The sequence below is a fragment of the Aquarana catesbeiana genome, linkage group LG08 (genome assembly GCF_042186555.1).
Source record: "Aquarana catesbeiana isolate 2022-GZ linkage group LG08, ASM4218655v1, whole genome shotgun sequence".
Lineage (NCBI taxonomy): Eukaryota > Metazoa > Chordata > Amphibia > Anura > Ranidae > Aquarana > Aquarana catesbeiana.
This window is the reverse complement of record NC_133331.1, coordinates 35485929-35511706: the sequence shown is the minus strand read 5'-3', so window position 1 is coordinate 35511706 and position 25778 is coordinate 35485929.

Sequence of the window (25778 nt, the reverse complement as noted above, 5' to 3'; positions counted from 1 at the left end):
CTCTGGAGCCCTGCACTCTGCATTAGTTTGAATCCTGTGAGCCCTTTTCCTATACTCACACAGTGGCAGGGCTCAGCCCTGCCAAACTAAGCAAACAAAATTTTTTAAAAAATCTATACCTAGAATACTTTTTTGATTTATGCTTGTATTACATAGTATTTGGATTTGAGATCTGTTTAGACTGCCATACAGGTGCCACCGATCTGGTGCTCTTATGGGCAGTCTTATATTTAGCCCCTCTGTGAGAATTTTAAATCTATGTCTAGGTTTTTAAAGTGAGCAGACCTAGATGTAGACCATGTGAGTGTTTGCCCCATTTTCCTCCCTGAGTTAGTAAGTAAAAGTAGCATCACCTCCTCTCAGTAAGCATCAGGTGCTAATCACACTCTCATTGCAGAACAGTGTGTACTCCTTGCTGATGGTCTCTGTTTTGTCATTGCCAGCTGCCAACATCATCTAGATCACATCGTGTCTTGGCAGCACATCCTGTGCTTCTCTACAGAGGGGATTGTTCAGGTAGCAATCTTTTATTAATCTTTATTCTCAAAATGGTGAGGCAGCTGTTATTAAAACTATTTAGTAAGAAATAAAAAGGGGCATCATTCAGACACCAGTAAGGAAAAAAGATACATCACACCCAGCTGTCACTGCAGCACGTTTAGACCCCTTTCACACTGGGGAGCTGCGGGCGTAAGCGGTAAAGCGCCGCTAGTTTCAGCGGCGCTTTACCGCTGTTATGGCAGTGCTTTTCAACCGCTATCAGGGTGCTTTTAACCCCCGCTAGCAGCCAAGGAAAGGGTTAGCACCCGTTTTGCAGCGCTTTGGCAGCGCTGACCATTCAGTTTAATGGGCAGGGGGAGCATCTTTGGGGCACCGTTCCAAAGATGCTGCTTACAGGACTTTTTTTCCTGTCCTGCAAGCGCACTCGGGCTTTCACACTGGGGTGGCTTGAAAGGCGCTTTACAGGCGCTATTTTTAGCGCTAAAATGCCCGGAAAAGTGCCCCAGTGTGAAAGGGGTCTAAAGGTACTCATCACCCTCACCCTGTGATTGATATATGGGATAATCGCTAAGAACGTGTTGTGCAAACCATGAGGTAGACTCCAGGGACCGACCCTGCCAAGGTCCTTTATTGCTCATGAGTTCTACAAAAGTAGGCAAACAAGCAAAAGTTTTGGGTTCTATCAGCTTTTCTTGAAGCTGAGCTCCAGGATAAGCAGATATTGTCTAAACACAGGAGGCATGTGTAGACTTACTTGAATCTTGGTGTGCTTTGTGTATTGATTCCAGGACTATGCAATAATCCAGTGTGAAATTTTGCCTCTGTGTGGGAGCGTCTTGTAATAAAGATCGGTCACTGGTGCTCTCTTACCTTGTGCAGGGTGTCCCCGCTAGCATCATGCAGACCGCTGCGTAGAAGGAGGGGGAGGTGGCGAGGACCATTCCCACATCCGGCGCTTTGCGTGAGAAGTGGAGCCCCGCCCACTTTGCGGCATCAGATGGACATAGGTCACCCCCTCCCCCTGTCATGGTGCCAGGATGACACCACGAGCAAGGCGTGTAGGCATGGCACCTACACCCACAGGAACTTTACACGTAAGAATTAAGAAGGAGGGTCCTTCCCAAACTCATCCACACACACATTTTGTCCCTTGCTAGGAGTGTTATCAAGCAGCTTTTTGGTTCTGTCCATTTAATGTTTATTGGCTTTTTTATTTTTTTCTTCACCACTTTCTCATTCATCACCTTTTCACAGGATCCCTTCTCGGGTGTTCTTCCCCCTCCTTTCTTTTCCCGTTCTTCATCACACTATCTGTCACATCTTATTATACATTGGAGACACCTACTTTCCCCTACATTCCATGGACCACACCTTGGATGCCTGGCCTGCCCTTTGGCTGCTTCCTTTGGCCTGGATGGGTTCTCCTGCTTCAAACCCGGGTCAGAAGTTCATCGCACACCCCCATTCCCCATTTACATGCTGGGTTTTTTTCTTGAGCTGACCTGTATGTATTTAGTTTTTTTTTGTTTTTTTGTCTCCCCTGACAGGAATTTTTTTTTTTTTTTTAACAAACAGATGTGCGTTATTGTCACAAAAGGTAAAAATACAAAATACCAATTGACATTGTACATAACACTTCATGGAAATTATACATGCCTTCACATAGATCGAGTTAGTTTGTACAGACTGGAGGGTAGAGCATAGAAACTATCGATATTATAGATAAAAAAACAACTCTTCCCATACCTGGAAACCCCACCCACCCCACAAGCAAAATAGGAGGATATCCACGGAGCCCACACTTTTTCGAATTTCCATGGACAACCTCGGTTAATATATGTAATTTTATACATGGGAATAGCTGCCTCAATCTGTGCTTCCCAGGCTGCAATGGACAGAGAAGAAGAGTCAATCCACTTCATGAGGATCTCCTTTTTGGCGTAAAAAAGAAGATAAGAAATTAGTAATTTAAGATGTTAGGGTCGCTGTTCATCATCATGAACCCCCAACAGAGCTAGCTCTGGTGAGGCTGGAATGGATATTTGTAACCTGGAATTAATTTCTCCAAAGATCGCAGACCAGAATGTCGCTATAATGGGGCACTCCCAGAACATGTGAAAGAATGTTGCCCGAGTAGGCCCGGCCTTCCACGTTGCCCGAGTAGGCCCAGGAACCTCCAAGTAAGCCCCCGGTCAGGCAAGTTACGAAGGTTAATAAGTGAGCCCAAACAGTTCACCTCAAGGCAGACCGCAGCATTAGTTCTGGAGCCCTGAAACCACCAGTGGACCGACACCAACATAGCCGCCCAAATATAAATCTGGAAATTAGGGAGAGCCAAGCCCCCCAAATCGGCAGGTAACCACAATGTGGAGCGCGCCAACCTAGGGTTTCCCCCATGACAAATAAAAGAACCCACCAACCGATCAATCTCCTTAAAGAATGACAGGGGGTAACAGGGAGTTACCTACTATTAATTTTGCATACTTACTTACATCTTTAGATCTCACCTAGCATCAAGCTTCTGATGAAGTGGACTGTGATCCACGAAACTCGTTAAGCCTTTGGATGCCAAGATATTTTACTTTATAACCTGTCTATCATTATCAATATAATATGAATTTATTCCATTTATTATGAATTTCTTATATTTTTACTTATGTTTTTTGTATTTATTATTGGAAATTGCCATCATGTATGATCACGAAATGTTTAATTATGACTGTCTCAATAAATATGCAACTACATGTACTTTATGTATGATTATTATTGTTATTTATATTATTATTGATTAAAATGACATGCCTCATTTAAAGTCCCAGAACCTTTGCTATTTTTGCTTGTTTCTTCCTTAGTGTTTAGTGCGCAAGGCCACACTGGAGTATTGTGTTGCACTTCTCGAACAGATATAACAAAATGCATTCAATGGCATACTTAACAGACCAAAGGGGAGCAAATAAGAGAAGTTAATTGCTGGGGTTCACATACTTTAGCTTGTCTCTTCCTTTCTGCACACTTGCTTAAACTGTTATGCCCCGTACACACGGTCGGACTTTGTTCGGACATTCTGACAACAAAATCCTAGGATTTTTTCCGACGGGTGTTGGCTCAAACTTGTCTTGCACACACACGGTCACACAAAGTTATCGGAAAATCCTATCATTCTGAACGGGGGGACGTAAAACACGTACGTCGGAACTATAAACGGGGCAGTGGCCAATAGCTTTCATCTCTTTATTTATTCTGAGCATGTGTGGCATTTTGTCCGTCGGATTTGTGTACACACGATTGGAATTTCTGACAACGGATTTTGTTGTCGGAAAATTTTATATCCTGCTCTCAAACTTTGTGTGTTGGAAAATCCGATGGAAAATGTCCGATGGAGCCCACACACGGTCGGAATTTCCGACAACACGCTCCGATCGGACATTTTCCATCGGAAAATCCGACCGTGTGTACGGGGCATTACTCTAATGCCCCGTACACATGGTCGGACTTTCTGACGGGAAATGTTGGATGTGAGCTTGTTGGCGGAAAGTCCGACCGTGTGTACGCTCCATCGAACATTTGTTTTCGGACTTTCCACCAACAAATGTTGGCTAGCAGGTTCTCAAATTTTCCGCCAACAAAACTTTGTTGTCGGACTTTCCGATCATGTGTACACAAGTCCGTTGCACAAAACTTCACGCATGCTCGGAATCAAGTACGAGCCGGAAGCGCTCGGTCTTGTAAAACTAGCGTTCGTAATGGAGATATCACATGACTATTGAACTTCCTTTTTATTGGCTGGCCGTAGATCTTGTACGTCACTACGTTTGAAATTGTTGGCCAACATTTGTATGACCCTGTGTATGCAAGACAAGTTGGAGCCAACAACCTTCAAACAAAATTCCACGATTTTGTTGTCGGAAAGTCCGATCGTGTGTACGGGGCATAAGGCTCAGTTCACGCTAGTGCAGTCCATGTGGCCCACGTTTGCTCATGCACAGCAGCCTATTCATTTGAATGGGCTGCTGTGCCTGCGTTTCCCGCAGGAAAAAGACGTATGCACCTTTTTTTAGAACGTGGTCGCAGGGAAACTGCATGGTCTTTTAGACCATGTGATTCCCTTGCTGTTCCCATACCCGCAAACACAGTGAGGGTTGACATGTGGGGGGGGGGGGGGGGTGCCATCCTGAATGAATGGCAGCCCCACATGTCTCATAAGAGCAGTGCGATTTGGCTGCGGGTGGTTGCGGGAACAGGTGCGATTCCTGCACCCACAACCAGCCCGCAGACTACAGGCAAGCGTGAACCGAGCCTTAGATAACTGCCATTTGATGATACTCTCGATACCCCCGCACAGCAGTCTACTGAAAAGATGGCCTGGGTGCAGCTGGCATATGCAGATTGTAATTTCTTGTTTGTTGTGACCCACTTCAAATATATATTTCTAATTACAGATGCTTTAAAAGTAATTAAATTCATTAATTAGTAATTAGTAAAAGTCATCAAAAGTAATTTGCTTTTGCTCAAATGATTGATTCTTAATATTGTTGGAATAGAAACTCAAAAGGGGGCATTTCACAGCAATAAATAACACTGAGATGCATTTCCATGCTGAGATTTCCATTTGGAAACAGTTAGAAATAAAGTGTACATCAAGAGCTCCAATAGCTAATAAACCCATGACAGGACTGTGGCTAACAACATAGGCTTGGGCAGATGTCCAAGAACATCCTGTTGCCAGCAGACTGAAATGCAGTCTTCCCTGCGGAAGAAAAGTGATGTAGATTGGCATGATTATATGCTCTGGGTACGGTACAGAGGAAGCAAAGTACAGCAATGGAGTCAGTTATCCGGACAGCTTGGGAAACTTTCCTTTCATTGTGTGCACCATGGCTAAAATTTCAGAAGAGAAAACTGACATGGCAGAGCTCTCATTCCCCGACAAATGTTGATTTAGAATGACATTTTAAAAATGGCAATTTTAGCAACTCTGTGTTCCATGTACTGCTCTTTCCAGCCGTCAAATATAACTGGCATCTTGGGGGTTAGCTAGTAATATCGGTCTTCATCTTTAAAAGCGTGGAAAAAGAGACTCTTATCAATGTCCAAGCAATAGGCTCAATTCACAAAGCTAACACACCAGGATAAATGTTTGGTCTGTTCGATCTACAGTTGCCATGGTGCTGCACATGTGATCAGTTATGACACCAGTCATTCGATGTCTTGAGAATTTAGTTGACAACACAAGCCAATGTGACAGTTATAAAAAAATTCAAATGAGCATTGGAATCACCCACGCAGAGGCTAAATCAAGGTTAATTGTTAAAAAGAGCGATAAAGAGTATAGTCATGTCAATTAAGATAAAGGGATCCTGGAACATGGGGATGTTAAGCACTTGCCTACCGGGCACTTATACCCCCGTCCTGCCCAGGCCAATTTTCAGCTTTCAGCGCTCTCACACTTTGAATGACAATTGCGCGGTCATCTTTCTTTCGGTGGTGTTATATCACCACTGCGTTTTTTTCCTTTTTTGATAAACAAACGAAAAAAAAAATGTTTTTCATATTTTGTAATAAAATTTTGCAAACAGGTAATTTTTATCCTTCACTGATGGGCACTGATGATGCAGTACTGATGGGCACTGATAGGCGGCACTGATGAGGTGGCATTGGTGGGCACTGACCAGGAGGCACTGATAAGGCTGCACTGATGGGTGGCACTGATAGGCATTGATAGGTTGCACTTATAGCACTGATAGGTGGCATGGAGAGGTGGAACCGATAGGCGGCACTGATTGGCACTGATAGGTGACATTGATGGGTACTAATAGGCAGCACTGATGGATACTGATAGGTGGCACTGATGGGCAATGATGAGGCAGCACTGGTGGGCACTGACTAGGAGGCACTGATAAGGCTGCCCTGATGGGTGGCCCTGATGGGCACTGATAGGTTGCACTGGTGGGCACTGATCAGGAAGCACTGATAATGAGGCACTGATTGGCAGCACCGATGGGCACTGATAGGTGGCATTGGTGGGCACCGATTAGCAGTAGTGTTGGGCACTGATAGATGGCACTAGTGGGTATGTATTTTCAGCACTGGTTGGCACTTAGGGGACCAATGTCTCTCTAACAGAAGTCGGCTACTGGCTTTATTCTTTTCTTCACGCTGACAGCGTGAAGAACAAAGAAAGCCGGTAACCGGCTTCTGTTTATTTTCGTGATCAGCTGTTATTGGCTGACAGCTGATTACGAGGTAAAGGGGCCGCTGTGAATGGCCCTTTACCCTGCTCTGTGATCAACTGATTCCAAAGAACTCGGCGATCACAGAGTGCACCACGGGCGGCACGAGAATGGGAGGACGGGCATAGATGCCCTCCCAGCATTTAGGGTCTTTCGGCTACAGCAGGCACGTCAAGTAGTTAATAAAACACCGAAAATGCAAAAATGCTATGTCCCCAAAATCTACTTGCAGTCACCAGGGGGGAGGCTCTTCTCCTGCAACCAACCCCACCGAGCGGTGACTGCAAGAGCAAGACCAAGAAATATTAGAAAGAATAAGTAAGGGAGAGAAGAAAAGAGCACATACAAGAGGGAAGGGGTAGGGAAGGGGGTGGTTCAGACTCGGAGGCCCCGAGAGGAGGTCAAGCAAGGCCTGAACAGGCTGGTTGGAGTGGAGAGAAGGGAACTCATAAGAAATCCATGGTTCCCAGATCTTGAGAAACTTGGCATGTGAATCATTCACAGTACTGGACATTCGTTCATTAAGCTTTATTGCGGTCAGGCACATCTTCACCCCCTTGGAAGGCTTCACTTTGGGTCTTCCATTCGTGGGCTAGGGCCTGTTTAGCTGAGATAAAGAGATATGTTGCAAAATTTTGCTATGATGCATAAAGGCTGGGAATTGGGCAGTGTAATAGGGCCAGTCTAGCTTCCCTGTGAATCGTTATATAGAAAAGAGTTTGGAGAAAGCCGAAAACTCTAGACGAGAACCCCACTAGTCTTGGGCAGGACAACCAGGTATGCATGGCATCCTCCCATTGACCACAATTACGGAAACATTTGCCACTACTCCCAAGGTAAGCGTGAGCTATAGCTGTATGATATTTTTACTTTTTTTTTTTGCTTTTTTTCAATGTTCCCCAAGGCAGTGCCCAACTCCCCATGCCTTTTTCACAATACGTTGCCTATAGTCATGTAGATTGTCAAAATTTATCCTTAAGATTCACCACTTATGGACTTCAAAGGGGTTCACTGTTTAGTTTGGGTGTTGCTAATTTTCAAACAGGATTTCATAGCTCCCAACTGTCCATGATTTCGAGGGACTGTCCCTGATTTGGAGCAATGTCCCTCTGTCCCTCAATCCTCCTCATTTGTCCCTCATTTTGTCTGATCTATATAGATGTATATAAAACGCACTTTTTATCTATCAAAATGTTTTTTCCAGCGCTAAACCTTTCATCTGTTTTCTAAATTGCTGCATTTGTAAATTCCAAAAGCCAATATAAAGGAATAGTAGTGGCAAAAAAAAGCACTTGTGGGTTTAACCAATCTTTTATTTTTTGTACAATTCTCCTTTAAGGGGGTGTGACAAGGGGTGTGTCCTATGCCTGCATACTTTTGCTGATAGGTGGCCCTCATTCCCATCTCAAAAAGTTGGGAGGTATGGGATTTGATGCATTCCCCGAAATTCAAACTTTGCCCATCGTTTTCCAATCAGAACATTGGAATGACAAAAAACTGTATTGATAAAGCTTGCATATAAAAGTTTCCAGGTAGAGCCAAAGTAAGAAATTTGTGCGAGATGCACGTCTGTACGAAACAAAAAACAAATACATCTATCTTATGAAGTTCATTTCATAGATAAAATCCCCTACAAGCTTTATAAATAAACAAGAGAATTAGGACTACAAAATTCACTCCTTTTAACATTCCCGGCAATGCATAGCTACAGGTAAAGTTTCACGCCTCCTCTACTAGGATTATGTTCAGTGTTTAGCGAGATTGAGCTACATATTCCTGCTTTGTGTTTGAAGTCGTCTGCTGAATGCCTTAGCTTGTTTATAAAATCCCCTTATCATTTCATGCAAAACAGTAAACCAAACCCCAAAGAAATCCATTCAAAGTGAATATGGAATTATAAAATAAAATGCTAGCTTATTTGAATATCTCTTTACTCTGTAGGAATTCTCCTTTTCTTTTTTTTATCTGGTGAAGCAGTGAAATCATGTGTATGCCGAGCCAGTGGGTATCTGAACAGCAGTGATAAACAGCATATTACTGAAAAATATAGAAAAGAGCGCCCTCTATTGCTCAGTCTTTATACAGCATACGACAACATGGGGCAACTGTCATCATTAGATTGCCACGTTGAAGGAAATGTTAACTGTCAGGGCTGGATGTTAAATATAGAACAAAAACAGAACACCGATACGCTTTAGTTATGCTGACCAGTCCAGTCTGCTGTAGATGGTGCTGTAAGACGAGCTTAAAGAGGAGTTCCACCCAGGGGGTCGGGTAAAAAAAAAAAAAAAAATTAAGTCAGCAGCTACAAATACTGCAGCTGCTGACTTTTAATTGGACACTTACCTGTCCCTGGGTCCAGCGATGCGGGGGATCGAAGCCCCGCTCGTCTCCCCCTCTGTTCAGCGGCGCCGGCATTGCGCCTGGCACCCACGGCGCATGCGCGAGCGGCGCAGCGCGCCGTGATTGGCCGCGGCCGCTCAGTCACCTGGGACCTGTAATGGGTCCCAGATGATTGACAGCGGCGAGGGAGCAGAGCTGAGCCCTTCCTGTGCCGAGGGGGAAGTGATGTCACCAGCCCAGGCACTGGAAGGGGCAGACTACGAGGGACCCCCTAGCAACAGGCATTTAGAGGTAAGTTAAAAAAAAAAAAAAAATATCCAAATGTTTTTTTGTTTTGTTTTTTAGGATTTTTAATGTATTTTTGTTTTTTTGGGTGGAACCCCACTTTAAAGTGGAGATTGCTTTAAGATCTTCTCTGTCCCCAACAAACTTCCTTAACCATTTCAGCCCCGGAAGGTTTCACCCCTTTCCTGACAGTAGAATTTTTTTTTGCAATTTGGCACTGCGCTACTTTAACCACTTCCAGACAGCCACACGCCGATATACGTCCTAACCTTGAAGAGGGATATCTTTGTTATGACAGCAGCTGGCTGCCATAACCCCGGTATCCTCTTCTTCGGTTTGCGATAATAGTGGTCTCTGCAGCAGGTTCGCCGCAAGATCACTTTTATCGGCAGCGGGAGAGGGTCCCCCTCCCGCTGCTCTCCCGTGCCCTCCGCCATTTACCGGAGCAGTCGGTAGCGGCGCATCCTTGACCTTGCAGGGTATGGAGACGAGTGAGGGGAAGATGGCCCCCACCCATCTCCATACCATTGCAGGGCGGAAGCGACGTCAAAATGTCACTTCCGCCCATAGCTCTTGAAGGGCCATTTTTTTACATTTTTTTTTCCAAATGACAAATTTTTTTGTTTTTATTTTTTTATTGCATTTTAGTGTAAATATGAGATCTGAGGTCTTTTTGACCCCAGATCTCATATTTAAGAGGTCCTGTCATGCTTTTTTTCTATTACAAGAGATGTTTACATTCCTTCTAATAGGAATAAAAGTGACACAATTTTTTTTTTAAAGAACAGTGTAAAAATAAAAAAAAAGGTAAAATAAATAAGAAAAAAAAATTGAAATGTGCCCCGTCCCGCCGAGCTCGCGTGCAGAAGCGAACGCTTACATGATTAGCGCCCGCATATGAAAATGGTATTCAAACCACACATGTGAGGTATCATCGCGATTGGCAGCGCAAGAGCAATAATTCTAGACCTCCTCTGTAACTCAAAACATGCAAACTGTAGAATTTTTTAAACGACGCCTATGGAGATTTTTAAGGGTAAAAGTTTGTCGCCATTCCACAAGCGGGCGCAATTTTAAAGCGTGACATGTTGGGTATCAATTTACTCGGCATAACATTATCTTTTACCATATAAAACAAAATTGGGCTAACTTTACTGTTGTCTTATTTTTTAATTCAAAAAAGTGTATTTTTTCCAAAAAAATTGTGCTTGTAAGACTGCTGCGCAAATACGGTGTGACAGAAAATATTGCTACGACCGCAATTTTATTCTCTAGGGTGTTAGAAAAAAAATGTATAATGTTTGGGGGTTCTAAGTAATTTTCTAGCAAAAAAATTGTTTTTAACTTGTAAACAACAAATCTAGGAAAGAGGCTCGGTCCTTAAGTGGTTAACTGGTAATTGCGCGTTCATGCAACACTGTACCCAAACAAAATTGATGTCCTTTTTTCCCACAAATAGAGCTTTCTATTGGTGGCATTTGATCACCTCTGCGGTTTTTACTTTTCGCGCTATAAACAAAAACAATTTTGAAATATATATATATATATATATATATATATATATATATATATATATATATATTTCCTACTTTCTGCTATAAAAACATATCCAATAAAAAAAAAATCTAATTTCTTCAAAAATTTAGGCCAATATGTATTCCGCACATGTTTTTGGTAAAAAAAAAATCTCAATAAGCGTAAATTGATTGGTTTGCACAAAAGTTAAAGCATCTACAAACTATGGGATATTTTTATGCCATTTTTATATTTACTAGTAATGGCAGTGATCAGCGATTTTTAGCAGGACTGCGACATTGCGGTGGACAAATCTGACACTAAGTGCTACTTTTTGAGGACCAGTGACACCAATACAGTGATCAGTTCTAAAAAAAAATGCACCGTCACTGTACTAATGACACTGGAAGGGAAGGGGCTAACATCAGGGGCAATCAAAGGGTTAAATGTGCTCCTAGGGAGTGTTTGTCAACCGTGTGAGGGATGCCTTGACTGGGGGAAGAGAGAGATCTGCGTTTCTGCTTAGCAGAAACACAAGATCTCCATCTTCCCCTTTGACAGAACGGCGATCTGTCTTGTTAACAAACCGCCATTCTGCCTCCCACTGGAGAGATCGCTGGTGAACATGGGGGACTTGCTGATTGGCTCCCGCTGTGTCCAATCACAGTGGGAGCAGGTCACCAGTGGCGCGCGCGTGTATGCCCCAAGGCCTGGAAGAAGTCACAAGGTACAGGTACGTGATTTCACGCTAACGGGCCGCCCTGCTGCAGTAAAAGTTTGCAGGACAGTCTGGAAGCGGTTAACCTGGACCCTAAACGCAAGCGATCCTTTTTTTTTTTTTTTTTTACTTTCTCCCTGGATTTTTATTGTCATTGATTTTGACAAACTGCTGGCTGTAGGCTGTGCCTTCTGGGTGCACAAAAAAATCCCAGTTGTTATGTTGTATGAGCCAAACAAGCCCATGTGCATCAGCCCTAGCAATCCTGTCGCTGGCGATTTTTTTGGGAGCAACAGTTCCACTAGTATGACATGGCCAAAAGTAGCTTTCTTCTACTAGGGTCACCACTTTTAAACTAATATTGACTGTTTTTCTAGTCCTAACCTGGCTTAAGGTATTGTGATAATGTGTAAGTAACTTTATATGAGACTATGGGATCGTTTACACTTCAAAATGTGGCATTTGACACATTAAGCACTCTGAATGCCAATCAAAGCTCCTCTCACTAAAAAAAAATAGTTATCTTGCAGTCCTGTACACACTGTTGCATTTGCTTTGCATTGCTTCAAAAATATTACTTCATTTTGCTGTCTTGGTGCTTCAAAGTGTCTCCAAAGCCTGTCTCCAAATCTGGGAAAATCAGTGAGCCAATCACACAAGCAGGAAATTATGTTTCGGGGGGGGGGCATTCTGTACAGAATACCTCCAGGTAGCCATATTGCATTGCATTTTACAGAAAATTACAGAGCTGCAGATTGAAAAGGAAAGGTAATTTTTAAGAACATTCAATTACAAAATGACTTGTTCCGCAATTGTATACGCTATATTATTTTTTTTGGCCACGAAAGTGGAGTTACCCTTTAAAAAATTTTACCCTGCCTAACCCCAAGAATACATTCTAGAATCACCTTTTTTGGGCTTAGAATGTTCACATTCATCATAGCAGCCTTTATGCTTGATCTTCCAGCCTGGCATCTATGTGCGAAGGCCTGTACGTCATATTTTTATTAAATATTTACAGGCTTTATGGATCAATGATGGATCAAAGCATATTCACAAACCTCCACCTCCAAATCTACCAGGTCTACCAGGTTGCATCACAAATGTGACAGATCAGTTTGCTTATCTCTGGCTGATGACATTTGACATCAAATTGCAATGTGTATTTAATAAAGACATAGTAAAACAAAAAAAAAAAAACAGAATAAGCGAAAAAAAAGAAAAAATGCAATGTGCAAATAAACACAAAGCCAACTCTCCTTCATGTTTTGGATTGTTCGCATTTCCTCCGCTGAACCCTATGACTTATTTTCATATAGCCAGGTGTTGTACTACAAAAACATGGAGAAGAAGACATTTCAGTCTTTACATGTTTCTACTTTCTGCTGTTATGCTGGATGTTGTGTTGCACTATTCCCTTCAGTCAGCAGAGGGAGAACTACAGCCAGGAAAGTCTATGGACTTCTATGAAGAATGCTGAGGATCATCGAAGTTTTAGTCTGAAACATCAGTTACCAAATGGGACCTATGGACCTTTAAAATACAGTTCCCCTAGGACAGTGATGGCGAACCTTGGCACCCCAGATGTTTTGGAACTACATTTCCCATGATGCTCATGCCCTCTGCAGTGTAGTTGAGCATCATGGGAAATGTAGTTCCAAAACATCTGGGGTGCCAAGGTTCGCAATCACTGCCCTAGGACATTAAAGGGAGAAAGGGGAGTGGTGTAACAGCTTTTACCAGACAGCACTGGAAACCTCCTCTGGGGTGGAGACAGCTGGGGCAGTGCATTACTGAGGTCCACGCTCACATCTGCACCACTGCCGCAAGAGAGAAGAGAGCAACCACCTTTAAGAAGGTTTTTTACACTATTGGAGCGCCTTGCTTATATTTTTTTGGGTTATCACTGGGCTGTCTGGATTGTTTGAATTCAGTGCAGAAGGAACGGGGTGTGAGACTTACGTCATCTGCACTTTATCTCCCATGGATACAGCTGAGGTATCCAAATGCCTGTATGACCTTCCATAATAGCGGGTCCATCACTTGCAGTAAGAGCACATCTTGACCTTAAATGTTGGTGACGTCACAAGGTGGAGGATTCGTCTGCATTTGGTTCATATGATGAGCACTTCAGTTTGATGTTCGTTCATCTGAATATCTGGTGTCATCACTCAGCTTGTGTTGCTGAATTGGGCTTTTAAGAGCACCTTTTGGACTTTCTTTGTTATCATTAAGCGCAACTTTATATATTCTATACATATCTGTTGTGTTATAGCTCACAATTTTTGTTGCTGCTATTTTTCTTCCATACACACAAGCGCAGTATTTTTATTATATTTTTCCAGAGCTTACCCTCTACTTCCCACCGCTGATCACTGGAGCCATTCTCTGGAGAGACTGAGGGGGCCCCCTACTACAATGAGCGTTCACCCCTGCACCGCAGGGACTAGTGAGAGGTCTCATTACTCATTTTGCACTTTGCTAGTAGGGACTGAGTTACTGGAGGCAAGACATTAAGTATACTGCTCCTATACTGTATCTTTACTGCATCTTTACCGCACTTATTTTGCATGCTGGTTTACTAAAACTGTTGTAAACTGCACTAAAACTTCTTAAAGGGCCCCAGCAATAGCTGGCAGAAGAACAACATAAAGGACTGCCCCTCTTGTAAAACCATCCAGAAGGTCCCCTTTGTCCCCTTCTCCTATTTCCTTTATTTCTTTGGACAGTGCCTACCCAGTCGGTTTAGGCCTAGCATAGCCACCATTAGTACACACTGGCAGTATAGTCCCAGCAATTTGTTAGATCAAGCTTCATTGCTGCTCACTATTGCATATCAGTTGGCTCTGCTACTGTTTATGCTGATCTGGATTTTACGCTGCATTTTATGCCTAGCCCTTTTTGTTAGCCATTTTGTATTTACTGAGTGATTAAACATTAAGGTTTTCTTTGTTAACTAGCTTGGTGCCTGCTTTTGATATAGCACTATTATTGGGTAATAGGAATTATTTGCTGTGCTTCACTGTGTTTGCTTGTTTTTACATTCAACCTGGTGTGTCAGAGGGGCTGAGGCCCTTCGGAAGATCGAGGAAAAGAACAGAGGACCCATCTTATTCAGCAGCTCCTGCGAGGGAAACCCTACATTCAGATAATACTTTCAATAAACAACAATGTTGTGAGATATAGACTCTGTGCAGCTTTAGCTGTATAGAGAAAAGAAAGTTGTGAAGTCATCTGTAAATTTATTGTACGTAAATGTATGCATAAATGCTTTCCTGACACAAGCATGACAGCATACATGAATGGGATAGGCTCCGCCCCTCGCCCAACCGGGACTGGTTATACTATAAATAAATGATTCGCCACCCCCCAAGCGGCATTCTCTTTTTGTTCTTCAAATGCTCAACTGGTTATAGCTGTGAAACAAAGAAAATTTTTAATTTTGCCCTCACCTTGCTGGATTTATCTGGCCAGCCGCACAGGTTCAGCCTCTTTCCTGTGACGAAGCCCCTCCATTCGGTTGTAAAACTTCCATACAAGGGAGACCGCCCCAGGCCCGGATACTGGGGGGCTGAGATACTTGTCTCTGGATGCAGGTAAAACAGTCCTGCCTTGTGGTTGGTTGGGACTGATCCAGTCTCTCCTCCCTGGTGAGTTGTGGCTCCACACACACTATTTGGTTAATCTGGCTTTGGGTATGTTTGGTTTCCCTTGCAAAAATGCTGGCATTGTTGTCAGGGCTGCCCCCTTCCAAGATGGCTCCTTGTCTGCTTCCTGTGGCTGGACTGCGGGTTGCCCTTTCCGGATGGATGGGGTGCCTGACAGGCTTCCAGTTGGCAGGGAGCAGCAAGATGACGTTGGGGTAACTTCTGGCCCACTGTAGCAGTGGCCCGGGAGATCCAGGCAGCTGCCTGGGGATGAATTGGTGGCCACCTGTCAGGAATGGAGCCTCTCCCATCCCCCCTTAGAGCCAGTCAGGAAGGGGTGTTGCACAAAGCAGGTAAGCGATCCATATGCTATCATGGTTTGCCTGAATCATTATGCTGTTAATATACAAGCTGCCAAAGTAGGTTAAACGGCTGTGTATAGTTCTGTCTGTTTCATTGTGCCTCACAGGTTTTGTTTGTCTGTAGGACTACTAATGTATGAACTGATATACAGCTCTTTGCTGCAAAGTTGAGTCTTTCCTATTAAATCAGCAAGGCCTGGCTTTGCAGGTTTGAGATCACTGTGTTAATGCTCTAATGCTTGGATTTGCTATGTTTAACCTTTACAGGGCAGTGGCCTAAGGTAGGTGATCCTTCCAAATATATTAACCCTTCATGGTGCTGCTTATGATAGAGTGATGCTTCAGTATGGATGACACTGCTATGCATTGTGTTGCTGCTATGCTTTTAAAGTGGTTGTAAACCCTTTACAACCACTTTAAACTAAAGGCAAGCCTATAATTAATGTAGATGCACTGGATATCTCCTAAACCTGCACGGTTTAGGAGATATCCCTGTATTTACTTGTGCTGACGTCATTGGCACAAGCGCACTTAAGCCAACTGAAGCGAAGGCAAGTACATGCCGTTGGTTCAGTTGTACTGTGCCCCTCCAGGCGGCTCCCGCATGCATGCGCGGGAGTGATGTCATCGTGGCTCCAGCCAATCACAGCGTCAAAGCCGCGATACCCGGAAGTAACCCCCGGGAGAGATGTCTCCGGCCGGAGGGGGAGATGAGGACGGCTGTGGGGGCTTCGTTCTCGGGGAAGTAATTCATAATGAGCTATTATGCTATGTATACTAGCTCATTTTGCCTTTGTCTTGCAGGGTTTTGTTTTTTTTTTTTTTAACCCGGGTTTACAACCACTTTAAGGTCTGCTTTAGGGTGAAATGTGTTTAATGATTGCTTTGCATTAGCCTGTTATGTCTAAATGCCAGAGTTAATTTAGTGCTCTGCTTAAAGCTACAGTGCTTTAATTGCTTAAGTAACTGGTTTATTGTACCACTATCTGTAATTGCTTCTAAGGGTTTAACCCTTGCTCACACTATCAAATGGGTCTATTTGCAGCTTCAATGTCTGCAAATGGATGTGTGGATTGCCACTGATATCGCATTAAGGCTGGGTCCTAGCCAGTACTTCCAGGTATTTATGACCACAAACCTGCAGTCAGGGCCGTCTTTAATTTTGATTGGGCCCTGGGCAAACATTTCCTCCCCCCCCCCCCCCATTCTGAGACATACAAAAAATAGCAGGTAGACTCAAAATCAGTTTACTGCAGCAGAACACGCAGCAATTGCAATTGTTTGCCAGAGGTTACAGCCTATCCTTACTGCTCACTGGCTGGTTTCTAGAGGTTACAACACATAATGTCTGCTTGCCGATTGGTTGCTAGAGGTTAATGTACATTGTTAGCGCTCACTAATTGGTTGCTAGGGGTTACAGCACATCGTTACCACTTACTGATTGGTTGCTAGAGATTAAAGCAGATCACTACTGTTCGCTGATTGGTTGCTAGAGGTTAATGCACATCATTACCTCTCACTAAGCAGAGGAGCAATCCCAAATAATTGAGCAAGTAAAGGGGCACATTAATACACATACTACAGGAGAGTGTCAGAGAGTGCAGACATACTACAGGAGAGGTTCAGAGACTGTGGACATACTGCAGGAGACAATCAGAGACTGCGGACATACTGCAGGAGATTACCAGAGACTGTGGACATACTGCAGGAGACCATCAGAGACTGCAGACATACTGCAGGAGACAATCAGAGACTGCGGACATACTGCAGGAGACAATCAGAGACTGCGGACATACTGCAGGAGATTACCAGAGACTGCGGACATACTGCAGGAGACCATCAGAGACTGCGGACATACTGCAGGAGACAATCAGAGACTGCGGACATACTGCACAAGACAATTAGAGACTGCGGACATACTGCAGGAGATTACCAGAGACTGCGGACATACTGCAGGAGACAATCAGAGACTGCGGACATACTGCAGGAGACAATCAGAGACTGCAGACATACTGCAGGAGACAATCAGAGACTGCGGACATACTGCAGGAGATTACTAGAGACTGCGGACATACTGCAGGAGATTACCAGAGACTGCGGACATACTGCAGGATATTACCAGAGACTGCGGACATACTGCAGGAGATTACCAGAGACTGCGGACATACTACAGGAGATTACCAGAGACTGCGGACATACTGCAGGAGATTACCAGAGACTGCGGACATACTGCAAGAGATTACCAGAGACTGCGGACATACTGCAGGAGATTACCAGAGACTGCGAACATACTGCAGGAGATTACCAGAGACTGCGGACATACTGCAGGAGACAATCAGAGACTGCGGACATACTGCAGGAGACAATCAGAGACTGTGGACATACTTCAGGAGACAATCAGAGACTGCGGACATACTGCAGGAGACAATCAGAGACTGCGGACATACTGCAGGAGATTACTAGAGACTGCGGACATACTGCAGGAGATTACCAGAGACTGCAGACATACTGCAAGAGATTACCAGAGACTGCGGACATACTGCAGGAGATTACTAGAGACTGTGGACATAGTGCAGGAGATTACCAGAGACTGTGGACATACTGCAGGAGATTACCAGAGACTGCGGACATACTGCAGGAGATTACCAGAGATTGCGGACATACTACAGGAGACAATTAAAGACTACGGACATACTGTAGGAGATTACCAGAGAAAGGTCTTTTTCATCCATAAATGTCATAGCCTTTAGCATATTATAAACAACTGAATCAACAAAGTTTCAAATCATGACTAGAGTGATGAATTTCACTCACCCCTCTTATAAATTCAGGAAAACCACCCAACATACTAAAATATATGCTATGCCAAGCCATTGTGCAGCATCTCACCTTAGATGTCAAATATATTGATCAATACGCATTATATATTATATGTACAGATGTTATGAAAATTATTTTAGGTTAAAATGCTTCTCTTTGGTTTTAAGATAAAGTTCAAGAAATAAAACATAAAGAAAATAAAAAAATGAAAAGCAAAATATATCAGGAAAAGGGAGAAAAATTAAAAATTAAGGCGTTGAAGAAAAAAAGAAAAAAAGGTCCATTGCTTGATGAATTTCGAGAGAGTCCATGAATGCTTTATAATTCCATGTATATATTGTCTATTCAGCATTTCTCCCATAATTCTCCCCCACTAGCCAGCAATTTCAGACTGTGCTTCTGCTATTCACATGCAAACCAGCATTTCCAGACGTACCTGAAAGACAAAACTCTCCAACAAAACTAATTAGCAAGGTCCTTAAACATTGTTTGAAGTTAAAACAAAACACTATTTACACGTTTACAGTTTGGAGCTAATTCACCCCCACTGCTAGACAAGTGTCATCTGCATTCAAAAACAGATCTGGAGAATGTACATCTTGTACCCCCTTCAACTGCTCTAATAATGTATCACGCTCCTCTCTCATCTTGTCATACTCAATCTTCAGGTGGTCATATTTCTGTTTTAACTGAGAAAACGGTATCCAAGTCTTGGACCTTTTCTTATTATTATTTTGGTCAGCTCTGTTTTTCATATTAATATCACTTATGTTTGACCCGATGTCTCCTCTCTGGGTGTTACCATAGGATATTATCTTCTGATCTTTATGTTCAGTATTTGTCCTAAACAATGTGGCTAAATCAATTTGGACAGCCTGCTCATTTGACTTTCTCCATAAATGGTCTGCTCTCAACAATATGTCTTTTAAATCATGAGGATTTGGGGTAACTAATAAAATATTTTGTTTGATATCTTCATGCAACGCATCTAGAAACATACTCATATGTATCAAGCCACCACGCTCAAATGCAAGATTATTACCGACCAATAGGGATGAGCCGAACACCCCCCGGTTCGGTTCGCACCAGAACCCGCGAACGGACCGAAAGTTCGCACGAACGTTAGAACCCCATTGACGTCTATGGGACTCGAACGTTCGAAATCAAAAGTGCTCATTTTAAAGGCTAATTTGCATGGTATTGTCCTAAAAAGGGTTTGGGGACCCGGGTCCTACCCCAGGGGACATGTATCAATGCAAAAAAAACTTTTAAAAACGGCCGTTTTTTCGGGAGCAGTGATTTTAATGATGCTTAAAGTAAAAAAAAAAAAAGTGAAATATTCCTTTAAATATCGTACCTGGGGGGTGTCTATAGTATGCCTGTAAAGTGACGCGTGTTTCCCATGTTTAGAACAGTCCCTGCACCAAATGTCATTTTTAAAGGAAAAAATCTCATTTAAAACTGCTTGCGGGTTTAATGTCATGTCGGGTCATGGCAATATGGATGAAAATCAGTGAGACAAACGGCATGGATACCCCCCAGTCCATTACCAGGCCCTTTGGGTCTTGTATGGATATTAAGGGGAACCCCGCACCCAAATTAAAATAAGGAAAGGTGTGGGGCCACCAGGCCCTATATACTCTGAACAGCAGTATACAGGCGGTGCAAACAAGACAGGGACTGTAGGTTTGTTGTTAAGTAGAATCTGTTTGTAATTTTGAACATTTTTAACGTGTTTAGCTCCAGCCAAAAAATCTTTTCTAAGCTTTTTGGAAAACATAGGGAAGGGTTATCACCCCTGTGACATTTGTTTTGCTGTCTTTCCTCCTCTTCAGAAGATTTCACCTCACTTTTTTGTCCCAATGAAAAATGTTTTTTGAAAATTTGGGTTTTTTTGTGGAACAAGGATTGGAAAGCATCAGTGGAAAGGAGAAATTGTTTTCCCATATTAACTCTTACAGGAGAGAATTTCCCTTCCTAGGGGTAGATTTCATCTCACTTCCTGTTGTCTCCTTCCGTTTGCAAGTAGGAGTCGTTTGTAAGTTAGATGTTTGAAAGTAGGGTCCTGCCCTATATACTCAGCAGAAATTTGGGCCTTAGGTGTTGCTGTGGCCACAACACTGTAAGCCCTCACAGGGCCCTGCTGTGAAATATTAGATCAAGAATTGTAATTACATGCCCCTGTTGAACAGGAGCTGAAAAATTAGGCCTTAGGCACTGGTGCTGGTGCCACAACACTGCAACCCCTCACAGACACTCTAGTTGGAACGCAGGAACGAGCCCTGCTGCAAAGTATTGCTTCAAAAATTGTAATTACACGCCCCTGTTAGACAGGGGCAGAAAAATTGGGCCTTAGGCACTGGTGCTGGTGCCACAACACTGCAACCCCTCACAGACACTCTAGTTGGAACGCAGGAACGAGCCCTGCTGCAAAGTATTGCATCAAAAATTGTAATTACCCGCCCCTGTTAGACAGGGGCAGAAAAATTGGGCCTTAGGCACTGGTGCTGGTGCCACAACACTGCAACCCCTCACAGACACTCTAGTTGGAATGCAGGAACGAGCCCTGCTGCAAAGTATTACATCAAAAATTGTAATTACACGCCCCTGTTAAACAGGGGCTGAAAAATTGTGCCTTAGGCACTGGTGGTGGCGCCCAGAACCAAAAATGTTCTTACAAGCTATCAGCGTGATGATTGAGGAGGAAGAGGATAATTACTCAGGGATAGTCACTCAGCATCAGCATAGGCAGTCTTTGAAGGGATCTGAGATTTCAAAAAAAATTATTCGGTTACATCAGCATCAGGTGCTTGGTAGCTGGTGGTGATCCAAGACTCATTCATTTTTATGAAGGTCAGCCGATCGACCGAGTCGGTGGACAGACGCACCCTGTGATCGGTTACCACGCCTCCAGCAGCACTGAATGTGCGTTCCGAAAGAACGCTGGATGCAGGACAGGCCAGTAGCTCAATTGCATACTGTGCAAGCTCTGGCCAGTGATCCATCCTCAAGACCCAGTAACCCAGAGGATTTTCGGTGGGAAAGGTGTCCAAGTCTGATCTTGCCCCTAGGTATTCCTGCACCATGTAAAACAGACGCTGGCGATGGTTGCTGGAACCGATCATACCTTGGGGCTGCGGACCAAAAAATTGTCTGAACGCATCGGTCAGACGGCCACCTTCTCCACCGCTCCTTCTTTGACTGACCGAAGCCTCAGCAACACGTTGTCCAGAAACAGGAGTTTGTAACCTCCCAGTCTCTGGGAACGCGTTGCACAGACCTTTCTGCAAGGCCTCCCGAAGATGTTTCTTCCTCTGCTCCCTCTGCGATGGCAAGATAAGGTCCGCAACCTTACCCTTGTAACGTGGATCAAGGAGGGTTGCCAGCCAGTATTGGTCCTTCTCCTTGATACCACGAATACGAGGATCCTTACGCAGGCTTTGCAGGATCAGGGAGGCCATGCAGCGTAGGTTTGCTGAGGCATTCGGTCCGGAGTCCTCTGGGTCACTAAGAACGACATGGTCCGCAGCCACCTCCTCCCAGCCACGTACAAGTCCATGTGTTTCTTGGGACTGATCCCTTAAAGACTGCTGCTGATGCTGAGTGCCAGGCTCCACCTCCATACTGACACAATCTTCCTCCTCCTCCTCTTCCTCCTCGTCCTCTTCCTGTGTGATCGGCGGGCACGCAGGAACACTGTCTGGATAAAGGGGGCCTTGAGAGCTAAGGAAGTCCTCCTCTTCCTGCCTCTGTTCTGCCTCAAGTGCCCTGTCCATTATTCCACGCAGCGTGTGCTCCAACAGGTGGACAAGGGGGACAGTGTCACTGATGCATGCACTGTCACTGCTCACCATCCTCGTGGCCTCCTCGAATGGTGACAGGACAGTGCATGCATCCCTGATCATGGCCCACTGGCGTGGGGAAAAAAAACCAAGCTCCCCTGACCCTGTCCTGGTGCCATAGTCGCACAGGTACTCATTGATGGCCCTCTGCTGCGTGTGCAGCCGCTGCAGCATGGCCAACGTTGAGTTCCACCTGGTGGGCATGTCACAGATTAGGCGGTTCTTGGGCAGGTTAAACTCCTTTTGGAGGTCCGTCAGCTGAGCACTGGCATTATATGACCGGCGGAAATGCACACAGACTTTCCTGGCCTGCCTCAGGACATCCTGTAAGCCCGGGTACCTGCCCAAGAACCGCTGCACCACCAAGTTAAGGACGTGAGCCAAACAGGGCACATGGGTCATTTGTCCCTGTTGGAGGGCAGAGAGGAGGTTGGTGCCATTGTCGCAAACCACCATTCCTGCCTTAAGTTGGCGTGGCGTCAACCACCTCTGAACCTGCCCCTGCAGAGCTGACAGAACCTCTGCCCCAGTGTGGCTCCTGTCCCCCAAGCACACCAGCTCAAGCACCGCATGGCATCTTTTGGCCTGCGTACTTGCGTAGCCCCTTGAACGCCTACGGAGCACCGCTGGTTCCGAGGAAGAGGCCATGGAGGAAGAAGAAGAGGAGGGGGTGGAGGAGAGAGGTGTGTCACAATCAGCATTTTGGAGGCGTGGTGGCGGAACAACCTCCAACACTACTGCACCTTGTCCTGCATCCTTCCCAGCTGCCAGCAGAGTCACCCAATGCGCCGTGAAACTTAGGTAACGTCCCTGTCCATGCCTGCTGGACCATGAGTCAGCGGTAATATGCACCTTACCGCTGACCGCCCTGTCCAGCGAGGCATGGACATTGCCTTCCACATGCCGGTAGAGAGCCGGAATCGCCTTCCGTGAGAAAAAGTGGCGTTTGGGTACCTGCCACTGAGGAACCGCACATTCCACAAACTCACGGAAGGGGGCAGAGTCTACCAACTGAAAAGGCAGCAGTTGAAGTGCTAGCAATTTTGCCAAGCTAGCATTCAACCGCTGGGCATGTGGATGGCTGGGAGCAAACTTCTTTCGGCGGTGCAGCAGCTGGGGCAGGGAAATTTGCCTGGTACAATCTGACGTCGGTGTACCAAAAGCAGATTGCCCACAAGTACTTGGCTGTGACACACCTAATTCTACACCTTCATTCCTCTCACTGCAGGTCTCAGAGAGGACTGAAGGTCTAGTGGGGTTGGAAATCTCAGCTGATGAGGAGCAAGGAGAGATCCTCTTTGTTCTTTGGTGTGGGTCTTTTAGATACGCTTGCCAACGAACTGCATGGCAGGTCAACATATGTCTGGTCAAGCATGTGGTACCCAAGCGGGAGATGTTTTGGCCACGCGAGATACGCTTGAGACATATGTTGCAAATAGCAGCGGTGCGATCTGATGCACTCGTCTCAAAAAAGGCCCACACCAAAGAACTTTTTGAATAACGCGCAGAGACTGCAGCGCCCTGCACATGTGGAGCTTTGGGGTGTGATGCAGTCAATGTGCTGCCCTTAGGCTGGCCCCTGGAGGGCATCCTGCCTCGTTGGTGATGTGCCGCCGCCTCCTCCTCCTCCTCCTCGTCCTCCTCTCTCCTATCAGGCACCCACGTTGAGTCAGTGACCTCATCATCCCCTCCCTCCTCATCACTGGAGCAAACCTGGCAGTATGCTGCAGCAGGGGGAGCATGACTGCCAGATTGCTGTCCTTCTTGGGCACCCCCTCTGTCCGTGCTCATGTTACTGCCTTCATCGAGCTCAGTATCGTCATCAGAGCCTTCCAAACGCTGGGCATCCTCCTGGAGCATGTACCCAACACTGTGGTCAAACAGTTCGAGGGAATCCTCATGAGGACATGGTGGAGCTAGGGAAGGAGTCACTGATGACATTGAGCTGAGGGAAGAGGCCGCTGCTTTGCCAGACAAAGCACCCTGGGCATGGGTGAGAGAGGATGAGGAGGATGAGGACGGCTTGGTCATCCACTCGACCAAGTCTTCCGCATGTTGCGGCTCAACACGGCCAGCTGCCGAAAAAAAGGCCAAGCGTGTCCCATGGCCACGTGCTGATGAGGATGCACCGTCTCCACGACCAGCACTAGACACAGAGCCTGCTTGCCCTCTCTTATTGGCTTGTGACTGTCTGCCTCTCCTTCTTGGCCTTCCAGACATACTAATGGCCTGTAGCTGCACTAAGCTGGGATAGAACACCTGTAATTTTCTTCAAGTAGCTTTATATACTGTAACCAGACAAGCCTGCCTGTCAGTAGGAAGATAACAGGAACGGATCTAGCTGAACACTGTGAGCAGGACGCACTGTACTAAATGTAAATAGTCTAGCTGCCTGACCGTGGTACTAATAGGATCAAATAGAACACCTGTAATTTTCTTCAGGTAGCTTTATATACTGTAACCAGACAAGCCTGCCTGTCAGTAGGAAGATAACAGGAACGGATCTAGCTGAACACTGTGAGCAGGACGCACTGTACTAAATGTAAATAGTCTCGCTGCCTGACCGTGGTACTAATAGGATCAAATAGAACACCTGTAATTTTCTTCAGGTAGCTTTATATACTGTAACCAGACAAGCCTGCCTGTCAGTAGGAATTTAACAGGAACGGATCTAGCTGAACACTGTGAGCAGGACGCACTGCACTAAATGTAAATAGTCTAGAAGATAACAGGAACGGATCTAGCTGAACACTGTGAGCAGGACGCACTGCACTAAATGTAAATAGTCTAGAAGATAACAGGAACGGATCTAGCTGAACACTGTGAGCAGGACGCACTGCACTAAATGTAAATAGTCTAGAAGATAACAGGAACGGATCTAGCTGAACACTGTGAGCAGGACGCACTGCACTAAATGTAAATAGTCTAGAAGATAACAGGAACGGATCTAGCTGAACACTGTGAGCAGGACGCACTGCACTAAATGTAAATAGCAGGAACGGATCTAGCTGAACACTGTGAGCAGGACGCACTGCACTAAATGTAAATAGTCTAGAAGATAACAGGAACGGATCTAGCTGAACACTGTGAGCAGGACACACTGCACTAAATGTAAATAGCAGGAACGGATCTAGCTGAACACTGTGAGCAGGACGCACTGCACTAAATGTAAATAGTCTAGAAGATAACAGGAACGGATCTAGCTGAACACTGTGAGCAGGACGCACTGCACTAAATGTAAATAGCAGGAACGGATCTAGCTGAACATTGTGAGCAGGACGCACTGCACTAAATGTAAATAACAGGAACGGATCTAGCTGAACACTGTGAGCAGGACGCACTGCACTAAATGTAAATAGCAGGAACGGATCTAGCTGAACACTGTGAGCAGGACGCACTGCACTAAATGTAAATAGCAGGAACGGATCTAGCTGAACACTGTGAGCAGGACGCACTGCACTAAATGTAAATTGCAGGAACGGATCTAGCTGATCACTGTGAGCAGGACGCACTGC